The following is a 21,971-nucleotide window of genomic DNA, read 5'->3' on the forward strand; positions in this document are numbered from 1 at the left end:
CGGGTGGAGGATGGCGGAGAAAAGATGGTGCAAGAAGAGGGTGGCATCGTACGGTGGTGTTGTAGGGTGTCGTGGTTGGGGTGGCTGGTGTAGTAGAGGAAAAAATTGGGCGAAGAGGGAATGAGTAGGTGGATCGCCGGGGAGGAGAGAGGGGGAGGGGTTAGTATAACAATCCGACCCGCCACTGTCATAACAAAACCCAATAAAATGGGATGTGTACCTTTGGGCCCTTTATTTGTCCTCACGTAAGCCCAAAAGTATAAGGCCTTGTTACTATGTGGTAGGTGGAATCCTTTATAAACATATCACAAGTCTCTTATTTTCCCGATGTGGGACAACTTAGTTTCATAACTTTACGGGGTGTTACAGTTAGCCAGCGAGGAGAGGCGGATGATGAGGTTTCGCCGGCGATTACGAGGCATTGGAGAATGAGGGCGGGGTTCAATGATGGTGGTTGTGCGCAAGTGGGGACATAAGTATGTTGGTCTGAAATCTTACTGTAACACCCCCATACTCCAAGTGCCTTACCAGGACCACTCAGGTATGAAGACATTACCATCTCGGTCGCCCGAGGTATGATAATCAAATAGACAAAACAGAAACAACGTTTAATTATAAATGCTTTAGCGAAGAGTTACAATCCTCAAACCAAACTGAAAGTACAATACATTATTCCAAACTATCTGTTCTCAACTGAAATGTAAATAAATGCTAAACTACAGCGGAAGACTCTATCGTCATGTCGTGGCCATCCCAGCTATCCCAGTACTCATCTCTATACCTGTTCAATATCTGCTCACCATCCCCGAATGGATCACCGCAGGTTTACAAAACAACACCGGGGTCAGTACTAATCACACAATCAATATAGATAACAATAATAAGACAAACAGACAGCTGAACTGTCACACACACACACAACACCACCAACACCCATCATCTCAATCCGATCGTCCTTTGGACCGCCACAATCGATGGGGACCGCATGCCGTTCCCACTAAGCCCCGCTCATCGTACGAGCGATAACCCTGTCCCATTAATGTGCACATCCCCTTCCGTGGCGGGTTCCACGAAGGGCGAAACTAGGGCGTGAAGTCACTCCCGCAAGTGACCCCACTCAGCCGAGAACGCATCTCGAGAACCATCAACAACCAATCACAATCTCAATCACAATCACAATCATCATATCAAACAACTAACTACAAAGACATCACCAATATCCCATTATGGGACTAATGCGAGTAGGAAATCCTACCCGGAAAGCACAACAAGAGACGGTATCTACAATTTTGTATCAAAACGCCTCTTCTACGAACTCTCCTCCTATCATATAACACACATAGACCATACATCACATACTACACATAAAAACCCCCAATTCCTAAATTAGGGTTTAACCAAACTTAATTAAACATTATAAAAACTATATTAAAAGCTTACCCTCGACGCAAGGAATCCAACGACACGAAGAACGACAAGAACCGACCGTCTGAACTCCGGGAATTGCTAAGAATGCGATTAGGAAGATGAAGTGGTTGCTTTCTCTCTTAAACAGGGTTTTAGGTTTTGTAAAAGTAATTTAAAACAATGACGAATATGTTTAAATACCTTAATCGCATAATTAACAAAACCCGAGAAAACTCCCCGTAAAACCGGACACTCGATCGAGTACCCCAGCTACTCGATCGAGTACCCAACAGGTCAGAAACTATTTTATTTCGCAACTTGCCCTTACTCGACAGAGTAAGGGCTACTCGATAGAGTACCCCAAGACTTATAAATACGGAGTATTACAGTCTTCCCTCCTTAAAAGGAACTTCGTCCCCGAAGTTCAAACCACCACTAAACAAAGGTACTCCCATAAGTTTCCCGACTCGGAGGTCAAACAAAATTCAACATAAAACATGATACTACCCCAACTCCTCCCGACAAACATACCGACACAACATATAAAAGGGGTTATAAAACTCTTAAAAACTGCTCGCGATCATCTCCTACCCCCCTAAAAGAAACAAGGTTACGTCCTCGTAACCATACATACCTGATCAAAGAGGAAAGGGTAACGCTCTTTCATGATATCCTCTGCCTCCCAAGTAGCTTCCTCAGTCTCGTGGTTAGACCAAAGGATCTTAAGCAAAACTGTCTCACCACTCCTAGTCTTTCTAACCTTTCGGTCTAGAATCTGCTTAGGCACCTCAAGGTATGATAAGGACTCATCTAGCTCTAAGCTCTCTTCCTCTAACACATGTGACGGGTCACTCACATACTTCCGCAGCTGCGATACATGAAACACATTATGCACTCTCTCCAACGCAGCTGGTAAAGCCAAACGATAAGCAACTTCCCCAACTCGCTCTAAGATCTCATAAGGCCCTATAAACTTCTGACTTAGCTTGCCTTTCTTCCCAAATCTCATAACCCCACGCATCGGAGACACTTTCAGAAGCACCTTGTCCCCAACTTGAAACTCTATGTCCCGACGATGTAGATCTGCATAACTCTTTTGTCGATCCTGGGCTGCTCTCATCCGTTCCCTGATCATCTTAATCTGTTCCACCATCTCATGCACCATCTCTGGTCCTAAAACCTTTGCCTCAAAGACTATCGTCCCAGCATTGGACTCCTACATCTCCTCCCATACAAAGCCTCAAACGGTGCCATACCAATACTGGTGTGATAGCTGTTGTTGTACGAAAACTCTATCAAGTCCAACCTCTGCTCCCAGCTACCACCAAAATCCATCACACAAGCTCGCAACATATCCTCAAGAGTCTTGATTGTTCTCTCGTCTACCCGTCTGTCTGTCGCAGGATGAAATCTTTGTACTCATCTTCAAAGTGTTCCCAACGATTCCTCGCAACTCCTTCCAAAACCTCGATATAAACCTCGCATCTCTGCGGACACTATGTCCTTAGGGACTCCATGTAACTTAAGCACGTTCTTTCGATAGGCCATAGCCAATTGTGCCTTAGTCCATGTATCTTTCATTGGAACAAAGTGAGCTGACTTGGTCAGACGATCCACTATCACCCAAATCATGTTGTTACCTTGTTGACTCTTAGGCAAACCTACAATGAAATCCATGGAAATGGATTCCCACTTCCACTCAGGCACCTCTAAAGACTGAATCTTACCTTGTGGTCTTCTCTGTTCCCCTTTAACTCTTTGGCATGTCAAACAACGGGACACAAACTCAGCTGTCTCTTTCTTCATCCCAGGCCACCAAAACGTTTTCTTCAAATCCTTGTATAGCTTATCTCCCCCTGGATGAACTGAATATGGTGTGCAATGCGCTTCTGTCATGATCGTCTTTTTCAACTCCTCATCATTAGGAACACACCACCTACCATCAAACCTCAAACTACCATCTGTATGAATAGAAAACAGGACACTTTGTCCCTTTTTCTACTCCGACTCTCCACTCAACTATCTTAGGATCCAAAGCCCTTTATCCCGAATGTCATCATAAAACTCCGGATGTCTTTGTCATATCACCCATGACATCTCCTTTCGGCATCATATGTATCCCAAAGCTCGCTACCTCATCCCTCAGCCTCATCAAGGATAGAGCTGTACACAAGGAATGTACACTCTTTCTACTCAAAGCATCAGCAACAACATTGGCCTTCCCTTCATGGTAGATAATTTCCATGTCATAATCACCAATCAGCTCCATCCACCTCCTCTGTCTCATGTTCAACTCCTTCTGCGTGAAGATGTACTTGAGACTCTTGTGGTCAGAAAATACCTTAAAAATTGCTCCATAAAGGTAATGTCTCCAAATCTTGAGAGCAAACACCACGGCACCCAACTCCAGATCATGAGTAGGGTAGTTCTCCTCATAAGGCTTCAATTGCCTAGAAGCATAGGCAATCACTTTACCATTCTGCATCAACACACATCCCAACCCATTCTTCGAGGCATCTGTATAAACCTCGAAATTCTCGCTCCCTTCAGGCAATGCTAAGACAGGAGCTGTGGTCAAACGCTCCTTTAATGTTTGGAACGCCGTCTCACAACTCTCATCCCAACGAAACCTGTTCTCCTTCCTCATCAACGCCGTCATCGGTCTAGCTATCTTGGAGAAATCTTTCACGAACCGTCTGTAGTATCCAGCTAAACCCAAGAAACTCCTAACCTCAGCAACATTCTTCGGTGCTTCCCACTTTGTCACTGCCTCAATCTTCGCCGGATCCACAGCTACCCCATCTTTAGAGATCACATGCCACAGAAAAGCAACTTTCTCTAACCAGAACTCACACTTGGACAGCTTAGCATACAACTCATGATCCCTCAAAGTCTGCAACACGATCCTCAGATGCTCCTCATGCTCCTCCTTAGTCTTAGAGTAGACTAAGATGTCATCGATAAACACCACCACAAACTGGTCCAAGAACTGTCTGAAGATTCTATTCATCAAATCCATAAACACTGCTGGCGCATTAGACAACCCAAACGGCATCACCACATACTCATAATGGCCATACCTTGACGTGAAAGCTGTCTTCGGTATGTCCACCTCTCTAATCTTCACCTGATGGTACCCCGACCTCAAATCAATCTTAGAAAAGACTGTTGCACCACTCAACTGATCAAACAGGTCATCTATCCTTGGCAAAGGATACTTGTTCTTTATTGTCACACAGTTCAGCTCCCTGTAATCTATGCACAGCCTCAAGCTCCCATCTTTCTTCTTCACGAACAGTAATGGTGCTCCCAAGGCGATACACTTGGTCTAATGTATCCCTTCTCTATCAAATCATCCAACTGCTTCCTAAGTTCCTCCATCTCCTTAGGACTCATACGGTACGGTGCCTTAGAGATTGGCCCCGTCCCTGGCTTCAATTCTACGGTGAAATCTATCTCCCTCTTCGGTGGCAACCCCGGAATCTCCTCTGGAAAAACATCTGCAAATTCTCCCACCACTGGTATCTCATCAACTGTCGGACTCTCTATCCGGTCATCTCTCACATGGCACAAGATCGAAGGACATCCCTTCCTCAGATAAGACTTCAAGGTAACAAATTGCAATCAACTTAACTTTGGGTTTGACTAGAAACCCACGATAAGACACACTTACACCCTTTGGACCTCTTAAGGACACTTTCTTTTGATGACAGTCTATCTTAGCTTTATACTTTCCTAACCAATCCATCCCAACTATCATCTCAAAACCATTAAAAGGAAACTCTAGCAAGTCTACAGGGAAATCAACTTGCCCAACTATCAAAGATACATCTCTAAACAACCTCCCACACGATACAGACTCACCCGAAGGTATGAAAACTTGCTCACTGACAGACTCATATACTCTCAAACCCAACTGTTTGACATGACTCGAAGACACAAACGACTGAGAAGCCCCCGAATCAAACAAAACAAACGTAGGAATACCATTAACAAGGAATGTACCGGTGATAACATGCGCATCTTCCTCACCGCCTTCTTCTCCATCATGAACAACTTGCCATCGGTCTTCCGTCCACCTCCCTGGACAAGATCTTGGTGATGCGGTCGGCTTAGCACCGACCCTTGATTGTTGTTGTTGTTCGTCGGTGTCTTGATAAGAATTACCGCCGTTGCGGTTGCCTCCACTCTGGTAACTCGACTTCCCGATTTGGCCATGATCCACCGGTCTCGTTGCTCGCGAAGCTCGCGCAGTCTACGAAAGATCCGGTGCACTCGTGCACTCATGTCTCTTGTGGCCTACACCACCACAACCAAAGCAGGTCACTCCCCGCTATTGCTCACACTCCCACGGCCACGCCCAAAGGAAGTCCCAGCACTAAACCCAGACCCAGAAGAAAATCCTTTAGACTGACTGTAGTTGCCTTTCTTGTAATTGGATTGGCCACCACCCTCGCTCTCCGACTTCCTCTTCTCACCACCAGACCTCTCCTGAGCCATTTCCACCAACCTCTCAGCTCTCCCAGCCCTCCCATAAGCTTCCTTAACATCGGTAAGGATTCCCACGGGTAACTTATCCATAATTTTGGTAGTCAACCCTCTCTCAAACCTCAATGCCAGGTTCTCCTCACTTAATCCCATATCCTCGATACCTGGACTTCTCATTGAACCGTCGTAGTACTCGGCTACGGACATCTCAAATGATCATCTTAAACTTATCAAACTCTTCCCTCAACTTACTCCTCACATGCTCCGATACGAACTCCTTCCTCACAACCCTACGAAACTCCCCCAAGGTATCGCGGGTAAGCCTTGGTTGGTGTATATCTCCTTAGCACTCACCTTCACCGAATCCCACCACTTGTCCGTCGCCTCCCTCGGATAGAACGCAGCCTGTTCCACCCTCATCTCATCAGGACAATGAACCAAGTCTAAGATGTTCTCCATCTCTCTCAGCCAACTATCAAGAAGATTAGGTTCCCCAACTCCCTTGTACTCTTTCGGGTTAAACCTCGCAATATAGAGGCTGATTTTAGAATGATCAACCTCCTTCTCCTTACTCTTATCCTTGTCCTCATTTACTCTCTTCAGGGTCTCAGTAAGAGCATCCTGGTGCTCTAACATCTTAACGATGTCATCCGTGGTCATAAGCTCAGCTCTCGCGTACAAAGCAGTTCTCTTGGGCGGCATCTTGAAGCTATATAAAAAAGGGTAAACATAAACACACGTACTAAACCTCAAAACACGAAAACACGCTGCCCGGAACCCACTCGATCGAGTTCCCAAACACACTCGATCGAGTAACGGGCTACTCGATCGAGTGCCCCACGTACTCGATCGAGTACCCAAACTCCAGAACCAAACAGACCTTCTGATCTCTTACCTACTCGATCGAGTATCTAGGCTTCTCGATCGAGTGACCCCCTACTCGATCGAGTACCCCTAGTTACTCGATCGAGTGCCCCAAAACTCGATTCTGGACTCAAAATCGCCAAAAACCTACCCGATCGAGTCAGTCTCACTCGATCGAGTAACACTAACTCGTAAAAGCTACCCGCATGTTACGTCATATGCTAACATGCTAAACTTTATAAATCACATATTATGTCATAACAATCATGCTACACATCTTTTCTATATCTACGAGATCATTTCGTCATGCTATTAATTGCCACGTTGTAAAGCATTCAACATGTTATCATTTCATCAACAGTTTCTATACATAACATCACTTTTCTTTCACCTCCTCAACTTTCAATTCGAACATCCATCAATCAACACATCCATCACATTTGTAAACAAGTTAACTAAACACACATACGACAAACACTTCCCCCATGTGACCGGTTCAAAGTTGTAGGGCGACCCCCGCGACTTTAGGACGTCTCCCAAGCCTTTGCACTAGCTCCTACAACTTTTACCCCGGGTTCATTTTAATTGACTCCCTATGTTCATTAAGTTCATTGGTTACAGGTTTCAGGATCGTCGCTCTGATACCATTTGTAACACCCCCATACTCCAAGTGCCTTACCAGGACCACTCAGGTATGAAGACATTACCATCTCGGTCGCCCGAGGTATGATAATCAAATAGACAAAACAGAAACAACGTTTAATTATAAATGCTTTAGCGAAGAGTTATAATCCTCAAACCAAACTGAAAGTACAATACATTATTCCAAACTATCCGTTCTCTCAATTGAAATGTAAATAAATGCTAAACTACAGCGGAAGACTCTATCGTCATGTCGTGGCCATCCCAAACTATCCCAAAGTACTCATCTCTATACTGTTCAATATCCGCTCACCATCCCCGAATGGATCACCGCAGGTTTACAAAACAACACCGGGGTCAAGACTAATCACACAATCAATATAGATAACAATAATAAGACAAACAGATGAAATTGAATCACACACACACACAACACCACCAACACCCATCATCTCAATACCGATGTCCTTTGGGGACTACAGCGATGGGGGACGCAGCCGTTCCCACCTAAGCCCCGCTCATCGTACGAGCGATAACCCTGTCCCATTAATGTGCACATCCTCTTCCGTGGCGGGTTCCACGAAGGGCGAAACTAGGGCGTGAAGTCACTCCCGCAAGTGACCCCACTCAGCCGAGAACGCATCTCGAGAACCATCAACAACCAATCACAATCTCAATCACAATCACAATCATCATATCAAACAACTAACTACAGCACATCACCAATATCCCATTATGGGACTAATACTGAGTAGGAAATCCTACCTGAAAAGCACAACAAGCAGACGGTATCTACAGCTGTATCAAAACGCCTCTTCTACGAACTCTCCTCCTATCATATAACACACATAGACCATACATCACATACTACACATAAAAACCCCCAATTCCTAAATTAGGGTTTAACCAAACTTAATTAAACATTATAAAAACTATATTAAAAGCTTACCCTCGACGCAAGGAATCCAACGACACGAAGAACGACAAGAACCGACCGTCTGAACTCCGGGAATTGCTAAGAATGCGATTAGGAAGATGAAGTGGTTGCTTTCTCTCTTAAACAGGGTTTTAGGTTTTGTAAAAGTAATTTAAAACAATGACGAATATGTTTAAATACCTTAATCGCATAATTAACAAAACCCGAGAAAACTCCCGTAAAAAATCGGACACTCGATCGAGTACCCAAGGTACTCGATCGAGTACCCCTTACTCGATCGAGTACCCCCCTACTCGATCGAGTACCAACAGTCGAAACTATTTTATTTCGCAACTTGCCCTTACTCGACAGAGTAAGGGCTACTCGATAGAGTACCCCAAGACTTATAAATACGGAGTATTACACTTACGGTGGTGGCTTGGGAAGGCAGCCAACTGCTTGTCGCCGGAAATCTGACGATGAGGCAAGGGGTGGGGGTGTATGGTGGTGGTTGATTCGGTGATGGCGGTGGTTGGTGTGTAACTATGTATTGTAATTTCGTTTTCATGGATTTTTCTCTTTTTTTATTTTTTTTGGATGTAGTACATTATTGAAGAAGTGGAGGGGCATAATTGTTAAAAGTGTACTGTAATGAGTAAAATGCGTACTGCGAAAATATCACCCATATAAATATATAATGATTCAATAATATGATTTAAGTTGAAAATAGACCATAAGTATGGAGTTTAATTAATACATTTATAAGTTCGATAGGTATTGTTTAAGAGTTAAGACGGTTTTAAGGTAAGACCTCTCACAACTCCTTTTTCATTTTAATATTATTTCAAACCATTGTGAGTGTAAAAGACAGTCTTAAATTAAAGTTTGTCTTGTAACTTACGAGGATAAATCTCACAATTGGCTTAAGTTAACCGGTTCACTTACTTTCGCACTTGTTTAGGACATTATTGTTTGAATTATTTTTCATTAAGGCTGAATCAGTCGTAGACGATAGTACTAATTATCTTATTTGTCCCAAACTGATTATTTTTTTTATTAAGTTGTCGGAACATAGTTCAAGATTATGGCTTTTAGCCATTTATAAACAAATATTCTGACGATTTTTTCTGAATAATATTTTAATGATTTTCGCTTGTATTTCTTGTTCAGTTTTTTCGTATTTTCTTTTTATAAAGTCGTTTGAATGATGAGATTCTGATTGTGTTACATTTTCCTTGCCAATTACTTGGTATTGCAATTGTTAAATTCAGACTGATTTATCTGAACAACGGTAATAATCGGAAGTAAAACTTCGATATTGTGCTTTAAACTAAATTAGGTCTCTAGTTTTGTTATCGTTGTTTCATTATTAATGCTTGTTAGTATTATTTGTTACGAAATAATACAAAATTCAGACTTTCTAAGATTTGTGAGAATTATTTTAATCAAATAGGCAATTCTAAATAATCAGATAGAGTAATAATGTTTTAACCTTTAACAGATTAGAGATCAAGAAGGAGTTGTGAGTGTCTACATCGTCATGTACTATTATTCAACATGTTATTATTTTGATTTGTCCAAAGTATTTACTTATTTATTTATTTGATTGATGAAGTTTTGTGTTCCTATTATGTTGTTGCTGGAGCTGTTGAGTCCGCGTATAAGAAATCTCATGCTGAACAAAAACAGGATTTTGACAAAGTCGTATCAGTTGAATATATGATTTCTAAACTAGATGAATATATGATTTTCAAATTAGGCGAGCAAAAAAAGGTCGATGTCAAGGTCAAGCGTATTTTGGAGTTCATAAAACAGTAGGGGTTTTAACTATAAAAGGCTTTCAACAGTTTAAGTAGAAAAATGATAAAGATGGTCTCGAGGTATTTCTATTATCTCTGCTAGTTTTTGGGTGGTTTGTGGTCATGGGAATCAAGCATATGACACTATTTAATGCTTTGATATACTTTTTTTTTGTTCTTGATTGTAATTTTTAAGCTTTAACTATTTCTATTACCCGTAAAATTCATAAAGCTAGCTAGGTGACGTTGGTGGTGTTACACAAGTTTGGATTTGCGATCGCACTGGTCCTGAGGACGGGCCCTCGTAAAAAAAGGTTTATTTAGTCAATACGTATATTGCCATATCGTCAAAGTATAATTACGTTATGCATTTTGGCACAATTATTAGTATTTTGCCACGTTTATTAGTATTTTGCCACGATTATTGTTATTATTGTTGTTGTTGTCTTTTTTGTACCCAAGAGAATCACGGGTGCATTTGAGGCTAACTGTGTAAACTCACTCATAAACGTAACCTCATTAATCTTAGATATGTTGATATTTTTGTTAACTTTTGTTAAATACATTGGAATGTAAAAATGTTGTACATGAATTGTACTTCTTATATTTGGTGAGAAACAAAATAACATTTTAATGTTTAATTTCAAATGAATTAACATATTTGATAGGGAAATATATATAATAACGTGAATATTGAAAATTATGATGCAAAATTAATCATGTCACGTGATGAATATTCGATAGCTGGAGAATTTATTTTCATCATCGGCCAATATTTTTTTTATATACTATAATATACAAATACGTGGTTGTATAGACAAATAAAATGTCACAAATTTCATATTATTTTATATAAATTTGAGAATATTTCAATTTATATTTACGTTAACTAACATAATGTATTTATGTAGTACACTTTTTATTTGCATGCATTAGTTTAAAAAGACAATAAATTCAATTCCACAAAGTTCTCCATTAAAACTAATTAAATTAATTAAATTTCTTTTTTTTTTGGTGGAATGTGAAATTCTTATTAATAATAATAATCAAGCGAACGCATACACCATACATGTGATTACATTCTCTCAACAAAGACAACCTCAAATTAATTAATCAAATTTCATTTAATTATAGATTCATATTTGACTGTACAATATGTATTGTATTTATCTATTATAAATTAAGATCAAGTTATTGTGGTTGGGGTATGCATTTCTATCAATTTTAAAAATATATATATATATATATATATATATATATATATATATATATATATATATATATATATATATATATATATATATATATATATATATATATATATATATATATATATATGCAATGCTTGATGTATTTGATTCTCTTGATCTATTTTTTTTTCATTTTCTTTTTCAACTCAATGATTTTTTCTTTGTTTGTTGTCTTTTTATTAGTTTTGTTTGTTTCTCACTTGACATGCCACATTTTTTTTTTGTTTTGTTAGTTGTTTTCTCATCGCAATTGAATTTGTGTTTTATTAATATTATTAGATAGCGTGGCTCCAGAAACGTTTACACGGAATAGTTTCGATAATTAGTATGATGTATTAATTTTGTTACGCTATTAAAATATCTGAAGGCGTTATATGGAAAAAATATATTAAAAATATCTTTTTAAACTCTTTTTATGTGCCGAACTAATTTAAATTAAGGGTTATATGCCAAAACAAGGGATAACATTTATAAATAATTCAAAATTTAGAGTGAAAAAATTGATTATTATTTATCGTAAAACTTAGTGCTTGTTTGTTTTACTCACCAAAATCTCATGCATTCCAAAATCCCATGATTTGCATTATTTGAGACTCGTTTGGTTACCCCAAATATTGCAAACTGTGAGAGTTTTCAACTCTCTTGGAGTTTCCAACTCCTACATGATGTGGGAGTTTAGTTACCTAACCCTCCGAGGTAATTGGAACTCCTTCATCTATTCCCCCACCTAATTTACCCATTTGCCCAATTTAACCTCAATAAAATATGTTATTTAAATTAGATGAGGGTATATTTGTATTTACAAATTAAAATCCTGTGAATTGGATTAGTTTAACCAAACATAACACTAGAGTTTAACTCATGGGAAAAACAAACTCCCCTAACGTAACCAAACATATTTTTGTCATCTCATTGGAACTGTATAGGGAATTGAAATCCGGTGAGTTGCAAACTACCACATGAATTCAACTTCTGCATGAACCAAACGAGCACTTAGAGTCTATTAACAATTACTCCCTTTTACTTACCGGTTTTTCAAAATAACTCCCTTTTATATATATAAATTTTTAAAATTACTCCCAAAACTTTCAGTCAGACTTTCAGGCGATATTTTCCGTCAAAATTCACTCCATTTAAAAGCCAAATTCTATGACAAAATTGCCCTTACTTATTATGTTGTTGTATACTTAAGGTCTTCAACTCTCTTCTCTCCATTATACATCTCCTTCAATTCATTTCGACTTTTTTCTCTTCTTATATCCTCCCCAATTAAGGTAAGAGTAATTGACTCTTCTTTCTGTTGTAATTTGCAATTTCTTTAGTGTTCTTTTATAATTATGTTTATTTTGTGAAGTATTTTAGTCTTCAAGCTATTTTAGGAGTAATTTAGCTTAGATTGGGGGGGGGGGGGGATTTGGTCGATTTAGTAGGAGTAATTTAGGTTAAATTTGAGGGAAATTTTTAAGTAAAAAGGATGAAGTGGATAAGTTAGGAATAGAACGAAGAGTAAAAGTGAGGAAATGTCATAATATTGGTAAGGGGTAATTTTGTCAGTTTAAACAAATTTTCACCGAAAAGTGAAGTTGGATGCAATTTTTCACTTGAGTGAAAGTTGTGAGAGTAATTTAAAACAATTATAAAAGAAGTTATTTTAGAAAACTAGTATGTAAAAGGGATTAATTGTTAATTGAATTTATAAGTTATTATAACAATCAAACCCTAAAATTTAAAATTTATTATTTGATTTGATATTTAATTATTGTTTACTTTATATTAAAAATCCAAATTTTAAGGTTTGTTGTACTTTCATTTGTATTTAGTGCATTAAATTTTTGTAGAAAAGAGCGATTCTTAAGTAAATTATGAAGTAGCAACTATCTAAATGGGGGTTTTGAGTTTGGTTTAAGACTAGTATTAAATTATGAAGTAGCAACTAATAATGAAATGGGAATAAGCAGTAAAGTTATAAGTAATCAAACTAGTTTTCTGAACTGTGAAAATCACGGGTTTAATTATTTTTGTTCTTTTATTTTTGCGGTATCGTTCATGAATGCGTTATTCGGCTTGTTTGTCTTCTTGCTTATTATCTTGGAGATATGTTGGTAGGATACCTAAGCAATACAATAAAGAGGGTCATGCCACATGTCCTAAGGATAAGATATATTATATCTAAGGGGGGTTGGGAATTTATTATATTAGAATAGTTGGAACTTGTTGGAAATCACAAACTCTTTATTGAACAATGACACCAAAACCCATGAATCCCTCATTTTAAAGAACATACGGATGTCCATTCTCTGATTTCGAAGGCTGGTATTGCATATAGATTAAATGGGAAATTGTATTGTCTTGTGTTTCATCAGAGCACTTTAAACAACTTATTCTCAAAGCCTAGAAGCAAAAGTCAACACAAATTATGGAAACACGTAAAACGGCATTCAAACAGTGGAATATTAAGTTTGAAAACTACTCTTATTTTGCTACATTCCTCATTGTCTTTGTCTTTTTACTGATTTATTGTCTTGTTGTGTTAATAACTGTCGGGTCCCTTTCTGTTTTTGTTCCCTACTTTTTTTTACGGTGTTTAGATTGTCTCTGGATTTCGAGGGCGCTTGACTTTGTCACGGTGGTTATTCAGTTCACTCAACATTGACGGCTTTTGGTATTCTAGTACTTGATATATTATCTTTAGTGATGTTTTGGTGCGTTCTAAGAACCTTGGTCCCATTTTTATCCGGCAAAGAAACAAAAGGTTGGACACTTGAACATCTAATTCTATTCCTTATTACCTAACGTACGTATTCTAATGAAAAAATAAATGTAAAATAAAGTAAACATGTAAAATATATAAATGAATGGAATAATAGTGATATTTTATAAATGAATTTTACAGATTGTCTTTCGTCAATTAGAGACGATATGAATAATGCGTAGAAAGCGTTCTGTTAAAATACAACTTATGTTTATCTTATTATTTAGGCTAAAATTACAAGTTTATTTTCTTAAATGCAAAGGAGTTTGTTAAAACTTTTTCAGCAAATAATACATCTATAACTCTTGTCGATTTGTCGGTTTTGCAACATTGTCCTTGTAAATTCAATTGATTTCTAATGTATTGGGAAAAATATTATTGAAATGATTTTTGTATAACGAAAGACCTAAGTGATATAATTAAATTATTAGCAAGGAGTTGATGACATGTGACTTATAGAAATAAACTTTTAGAATAAATACGCATTCAATATTTTTTAAAATAAATTTTATGTGAGCAATTTTTGAGAGGATACACGAGAAAATGTATTTGTTCAACAATGACATCATTCTAATTTCATTTCTATATCTCTTGTCAATTAGAGTCATCTCTATATCTCTTGTTGTTGGTGAACTATTATGTGAGAAGCTTTAACGCCTATCCCAATGAATTCCAAAGAAATAAGGATGCACAATTTGTATTATTATACTTCCATTTGTTTAATTATCAACTCATTTGCTTGTGCGAAATAATTAAGATTAGGAAAAAGTTTGCAATTGATGGAGTAATGTGTTAATTTTACCCTTAAACGATATTTATTTTGTAATTTTTAAAAAAGTTATAAGAAGCATTTGGTAAAAATCATGTCCCAAAGTAGAAATTAAAGAAAAAAGAGTGATAATATAAAAATAGACAAAAAAGAGAAGTGGGGTGATAATTAACAAATATTCGTAACAATTGATTATAAGAAAAGAAAAATATATACAAATCATTACAAAAAAAAAAAGTAAACATTTCTCGAAGAAATATTGGGAGTGTTAGAAGAAAATATTTGATAGAAAACAAAAAATGATTTAAAGGCTTGAAAGTATTCAAAGTTGAAACAATGGATTGGAGAATGATCATCGGATTCCAATCAAAAACCATGCAAAATATTTACCTTGGTCTACATTAAAAGATCCAATTTATATCCTTGGAGCATATAACTTCAACACTTCTATTAAGACATTTGATTTATAATCTGTTTGTTGACTAAGATGTAACACCCCCTCATACCAAGGTACCTTACCCAGGATTACCCTAGCATGAAAGGCTGTTACCATCTCGGTCTCCCGAGGTTAGTATATCAAAGTTACCAATTCCAAACAACCTTTATTAAATTATAAAGAGTTAGCGATTACATTATCTCAGACCAACTCAAAATAAAAGTATACGGTCTTAATACAAATGAAATCAAAGACAACTAAACTCGTAACAGCGACAGCTAGACTCGAAGTGATGACTCCCCATGACTGTCCCATAGCTAAACATTTGCATTATCTGTCACAATCTGCTCATCATCCCCGAATAGATCACCGCAGGTTTTATAAAATAACGACACGGGGTCAGTACCGTTCAATCAATGTAAGACAAACAAACAATGTATCCAGCTGATCATCCTCCGTAGTAGCTGACTACACCGAAGTGTGTAGCCCTGCCAGATTACCCATCGCAACTGGTAATCCAATCCGCCAGTGGGTGACCGCAGCCCATCCCCACCAAGTTCAGCTCATCAACGAGCGGCTAACAATCCCTGTCCCTTAATGTGCACATCACCTCCCGTGACGGGTTCCACGGAGGGCGAACTAGGGTGTGAAGCCACTCCCGTAAGTGCTTCCACCACAATCACACACCCCACAGCATCACAGCTGTCACAACACCACAATCGTCACAACACCACCACATCAACACCGTCACCACAACACCCATCCTCCGATGATCAGCAGATAACAACAATTATTAAACAAACACAATGATTAACAGTACTGAGTAGGGAAACCCTACCGTTTCGCAATCCAAGCAATCAATAGCAATTTCTCATAACACCGTCACCTACATACAATAATCACATAATTCCAATTACCACAAGCCAAAACCCCTTTCCCCCAAATCACCAATTAGAGAAAAATCCTAAAAGACAGAGTAATAAAACTAACGAAATCAGAGACTTACCGACATAATCGACGCAATGAAAGGTGAACTAGACTCACGAACGATCCACACCATTGAGAGAGAGATTTGGAGAGGATTAGAGTTACGTTGAAGTGTTTAGGTTTTGTGAAAATGATTAGAAACTGTTGATCCACGATTATATAACTCTAATCCTTTCTAAATCCAACCGCGAAAATAACACCCGTCAGACCGGATGCTCGGTCGAGTAGAGTATACTCGACCGAGTACTCTCTACTCGGTCGAGTATTCCACATACTCGGCCGAGTATTCCTGGGCAGAAAGCTATCCAGAAACACACGACACACCTACTCGATCGAGTAAGCCCTATTTGGCCGAGTAGCCGACTTAGGAAAACCGTAGTATTACATAAGATATTCGATTTATAACCTGATTGACAAAAGACAAGTTGAAGAGTACACGGAAAACTAATAAAGTGCACGAAAGGGTGTAAGACAATTTAGTACAATTTATTAAATTTGTCAATTAATATTCCAAGATTGGAATATATAAAGTAACATGTCACCAATAATTAGATATTCATACTAAAATTTAATATTGCGCATACACTATAATAATAAAAAAAGGAAAACTCATTAAAAATGAAAAATATATTCAAGTCAAAAGATAATTGCAAAGAAATTCCATAACAATTATTTCCAGATTTCATGCAATGTTTTTGATATGTGAGTATGTCATCCTCCTGCAATTTTAATACAAACACAACAACAATAATTAAATATGATTCTAACTCTTAATTAATTCAAAACATAATAAGAATAATTCATTTGGTTATATATGCATACTTTACCCACCAACTTTTTGGATGAAAAAGAAAAATAGGATTGTTGAAATGTTTATATAAGAAAATTTTTGTAATTAATTATCTAATTAATTTCAAAAATTTATTTGAGAGAAGATTAAATTTTGTGTACTAAGGGGGAGATAAAACATTATGGTAAAATAAATACAAAGTATAATAATTATGAGGAAAAACCAAAAGACCATCTATTAAATAGAAGAAATAAAAATTAAATGAATAGGTAGATTGATAGAAATTTATGAGAGGAAAATAAAGAGTTTGTAATAATTTGGTTTTTGTATTTGCAACTAATATTTGTTATTTTGTTTGTATTTTATAAGTATGTAACACATGGTATTTAAAGATTACTTTTAATTAGATAATCAAGTAATTAATATAATTGAATTATTATTAACCAATAGAAAAATTACACAAAAATAATAATTAATTATGATTCTAACTCTTAATTAATTAAAAACATAATAAGAATAAAACATTTAAATAATTAAATTGGTTATATATGCATACTTTACCTACCAACTTTTTGGATAAAAATGAAAAAGAGAATTGTTGTAATATTTATGTAAAAACTTTATATAATTAATTTCAAGAATTTATTTGAGAGAAGAAGTATGTTTTGTGAACTAAGGGGGAGATAAAAAAAATTATGGTGAAATAAATACAAAGTATATTAATTATGAGGAAAAACCAAAAGACCATTTACTAAATAAAAGAAATATTAATTAAATGAATAGGTAGATTGATACAAATTTATGAGAGGAACATAAAAAGTTTGTATTAATTTGTTTCTTCGTGTTTGCAACTAATATTTTTTTATTTTGTTTGTATTTTATAAGTATATAACACATGGTATTTAGTGATTACTTTTAGTTAGATATAATTGAATTATTATTAACCAATAGAAAAATTATAAGTGGATTAAAATTAAATGCTTTAAGTAGGCTTTTAACTATATTGTATAGATTTTCATTATTAGAAAAATTTAATATAGACATAAATATAGAGTAATGAGAAATGAAATATAAAAGTTTTTTTTTTATTTAAAAAATTCACATTGCAAGAGAATTGTTTAGGAAGTTATCTTACTAACTAAAAAATGGTACATATTTTGTCTTCAATTTTATTTATAAATCATATTCGTAGACTTACATATGTATTCAATTTAATAAAATTGAGCAAGTTTATTGAAATAATATTTAAGAAGGAGTTGCAAATATAAATAATTTAAAATTAGAATGATGTAAATTTTTATTTTTTGTTTAACCAATTGTAGTTTTAAAAATTAAAATGTCAATGTTTAATGTTAAGTATGTTATTATTTGCCCTTAATATTTACAAATTCTTTATTATTTCATAACGGCGTAAAATTATAATTATGTGATATTTATTTGTTACTTAAAATATTCTAAGAATAAACGTAGAAATTTAAAATTTAGTATGAATTTTGATTCTTAATTGTTTTTTAATTTATTTAAAAATTAAAAAGGTCAAAATTTAATGTTTGTTATGCTAATTTATTTTTTATGTAAATATTTTTTAATTTGTGTATCATTTTAAATGGATCGTTATACGAACATGAATTACCCTCTTAATTAAACACGTCATACTACATGGAGGATTGGTGACGTGGAATTTTGGTAATGCAAGGTGGCATTTAGAAATATGAGGTGGCATTGTCTACGTGGCTTTTAAGGTTTACCCTTTTAATAATATTTATAGATATTAAGAAGTAACTTGACTCAAACTAGTATTCACTAGCAAGTAATAACTCGATCGTCGATTACAATCAACTACCAACCTTGAGCAATCTATTGTGATATTCAATAAAGTTCAATTTTACTAAATATCAATTTCTAATCTACTTCAGTGAAGAAAGTCAAATCGGTTGGTTTTAATCACCCTTTCTATTACTAACCCAAATCACGCAGTTCAAGTTCAAGTAATTAGAAGCATTCAATCGATTGAGAACAACCAATATAAATAATTAATACCAACAACGTTGTCGGTATTCAAATTACAAGTTCAATTCCTTTTATGAATAAATTACAACAAATTGAGTACGATAATTTAATCACAATTGCTACCACGCTAAGATTCAATATCTATCTATCTATATTAAAAAAGGAAGCTTTTTTCGAGCGATTATAGAGACTCCAATATTTGCGAAACGCTTTCGACCAATAACTATTGAAATATTACATGATTTACATCTGCTATAACAAAAAGATAAACTAATAATGACAAACAATATAAAATCTTTGAATAAGAATCTTGTCTTACGTAAAAATTAAACAGATATTGCGTATATTAGAATCATACTTTAATTAGAATCATACTTTCAAATTACTTCTTAATCAAATTTTGGTATTGCTAGTTGACTGTTTTCTGCCTTTCGAGAAGGAGCGGATTTTTAATATACGATTGGGAAGGGAACGGTGTGAAGACTCGTGGTATTGGATGTTGGAACGGGATGGAGAGTATTCGGTGAGGTCCGCATACAAGCTGCTCGTGGGCGAGGAGGTTGAGACGGTGGAGACATCGAGTTGGGAAATGAGTAAATGGTTATGGAATAGTTTTGGAAGGTTCAAGTGTGGCCTCAGATCAAGCTTTTCTTTTGGCAATTGTGCAACGACGCATTAGCAACAAAGTTAAATTTATACACTTGTGTTGATCATGATGATGTTTTGTGTCCGTTGTGTCAGTGCATGTCAAGTTGAGTCGAGACTTCATCTCTTTCATGATTGTGGAGTTGCAGGGGGGGGGGTGTGGGAGGAGGTTGGGCTGCTGGGAGAGGAGGGTGTCGGGGTAGGAGATGTCCGTGACTGGGTGGAGGGAAGAGGGAGTATGGATTGATGATGGTTGCTTGCTGGGCGATATGGGAGGCAAGAAACCAGGTCATTTTCGATGGAGGAGGGGTTGTGGTGTAAGACATTGTGAGGCTGGTGCATAGGGTGGTGGAGGAGATTGAGGGTGAGCTGGTGGTGCGGGATAGGGATGGTGTGGAGCAACAGAGGGTCGGGGGAGTGCGTGTTGAAGACTGGCGAGCTCCAAATTCGGGGTGGGTGAAGCTTAATGTAGATGCGGCAGTAAAGGACGGTGTGGGTGTTGGGGTGGTATGTCGAGACAGCTAGGGGAAGGTTTTATGAGGCATTGCACATAACAGGAGGGAGGTTTGGGACGTCCATGTAGCGGAAGTGGTGGCAATCCTTGTAGGGCTCGAGCAAGCGGTGGACAAAGGTCACGAACATGTGGTGGTGGAGAGTGATTGCTCGCAAGTTATTAAAGCGTTGAAGCAGCGCAAGATGGGACGAAGTTTGTTTTCGCTTGTTTTAGATGATATTCTACGGCTTTGTAATTCCTTTTCTTCTGTTGTTTGGTCTTTTACTAGTAGGCGTAACAATTTAGTGGCTCAGACGTTAGCACATATGTTGTCGGTAGGAACTGGTAGAGTTGTTTGGGTCGACAAACTTCCCGAGGTTGTTGATCGGCTTATTGATTCTAGTTAATGAAAGTACCCGGTGGGTTTCAAAAAATAAAATAAAATAAAAATTGGTATTGCTAATTGTTATATATACCAAGTCATATACTCCTTTGTTCTCATCCTACGGTTATTTCTACGCCTACATATTTTATCATTTATTTTATGCATCTTTTAATGAAGTTTTATTTTTGCATTTGTTGTTTTATTTTTGCATTTGATTTTTCCCCTTTTATTGTTATCTTTGATGTATTCTAATGAATTTAGTCTGATCTTCTGTTTGAAGGACGTATATGTTAATTACACACGAAGGTTTTAGCTAAGCCAAGCAAAATTAGTTGCAAAAGGTCACAAAGGGGCCCTAAGTTTATACTTAACAGTATTTTTCATCAAGAAAAAGTAAGTTATATCGTTTTTATTGCATATGTGAATCGTTGCGTATACTTTTATGTTATTTGAAGTAGATATTATTTTATCTTATATTTATATTTATACTGTTGTTTGTTGATTGCTACAATTCCATGCTTATTGGAGAAGCGCGTATTGTTATTTGTCTTTCTAGGGACCCGTTGACCGACGTTGACTGACCTTAGACACCGATCTTGACCTTAGAAAACTTTACGAGTGATGACTTGGAACGTAGTGAGCTTTTTTTTTTTGAAAAGTGGGACGTAGTGAGCTTTGGTTTGTGTGTTACTCGATCTAGCTGAGGCTACTCGATCGAGTATCTTGGGAGCTCCATCGAGTAGAGGTCACTCGATCGGGTAAGTTCGTTACTCGATCGAGTAACGGGTTTGCAGCGGGGAATTATAAATCGTAAATCGTGAAACCCAAAATCATTTCCTACCTTCTTCCTAAACTTAAATGCCGTCACCTCTCTTCTCCTCCACCATAATCCTTTTCCTTGAGGCCATTGAGGATGCTTACACCATGGGGATGGGATGCTTGAGTTGGGTAGCGGTCTTGACGCCGGATTGCTTTGTATAGGTATGTTATCGTCATCATCATCGTCATCGTTGTTTTCAGATAGGTTTGTAGTGGTATTAATAGATGGTTGTAATGATTGTATAAGTGGTTTTCGTGGTTGATGGGTATCTTGTGATCGGACGCGGAATCGTTGCGGTTTGCTAAAGGTAGGTTCGCCTACTTAGTACTGTTGATTGTCTAGAGAGTCTGTTGATGTTGTTTGGTTGGTGTAGAGTCAGTATTGCTGATTGGTTGTGGTAGTTGTTAATATTGTGTTGGTATAGTAGTTGGTGATTGTTGTTATACAGCTGATTGTGATTGTTTGTCTATGGTTCTCGAGGTGCGCCCTCGGCTGAGTGGAGTCACTTACGGGAGTGG

The 21,971-nt window shown here is 36.9% G+C and overlaps 1 long non-coding RNA gene across 1 annotated transcript; it reads right to left on the minus strand.

The window, feature by feature from the left end:
• Nucleotides 1–587: 587 nt before the first annotated feature.
• Nucleotides 588–8,280, minus strand: LOC141658969 (uncharacterized). Its single transcript, XR_012549551.1, has 2 exons — nucleotides 8,167–8,280; nucleotides 588–792 (listed from the first exon to the last, which is right to left on the minus strand). It is a non-coding gene; the product is annotated as an uncharacterized LOC141658969 (long non-coding RNA).
• Nucleotides 8,281–21,971: the final 13,691 nt, after the last annotated feature.

This window comes from Silene latifolia, chromosome 6 (genome assembly GCF_048544455.1).
Source record: "Silene latifolia isolate original U9 population chromosome 6, ASM4854445v1, whole genome shotgun sequence".
NCBI lineage: Eukaryota > Viridiplantae > Streptophyta > Magnoliopsida > Caryophyllales > Caryophyllaceae > Silene > Silene latifolia.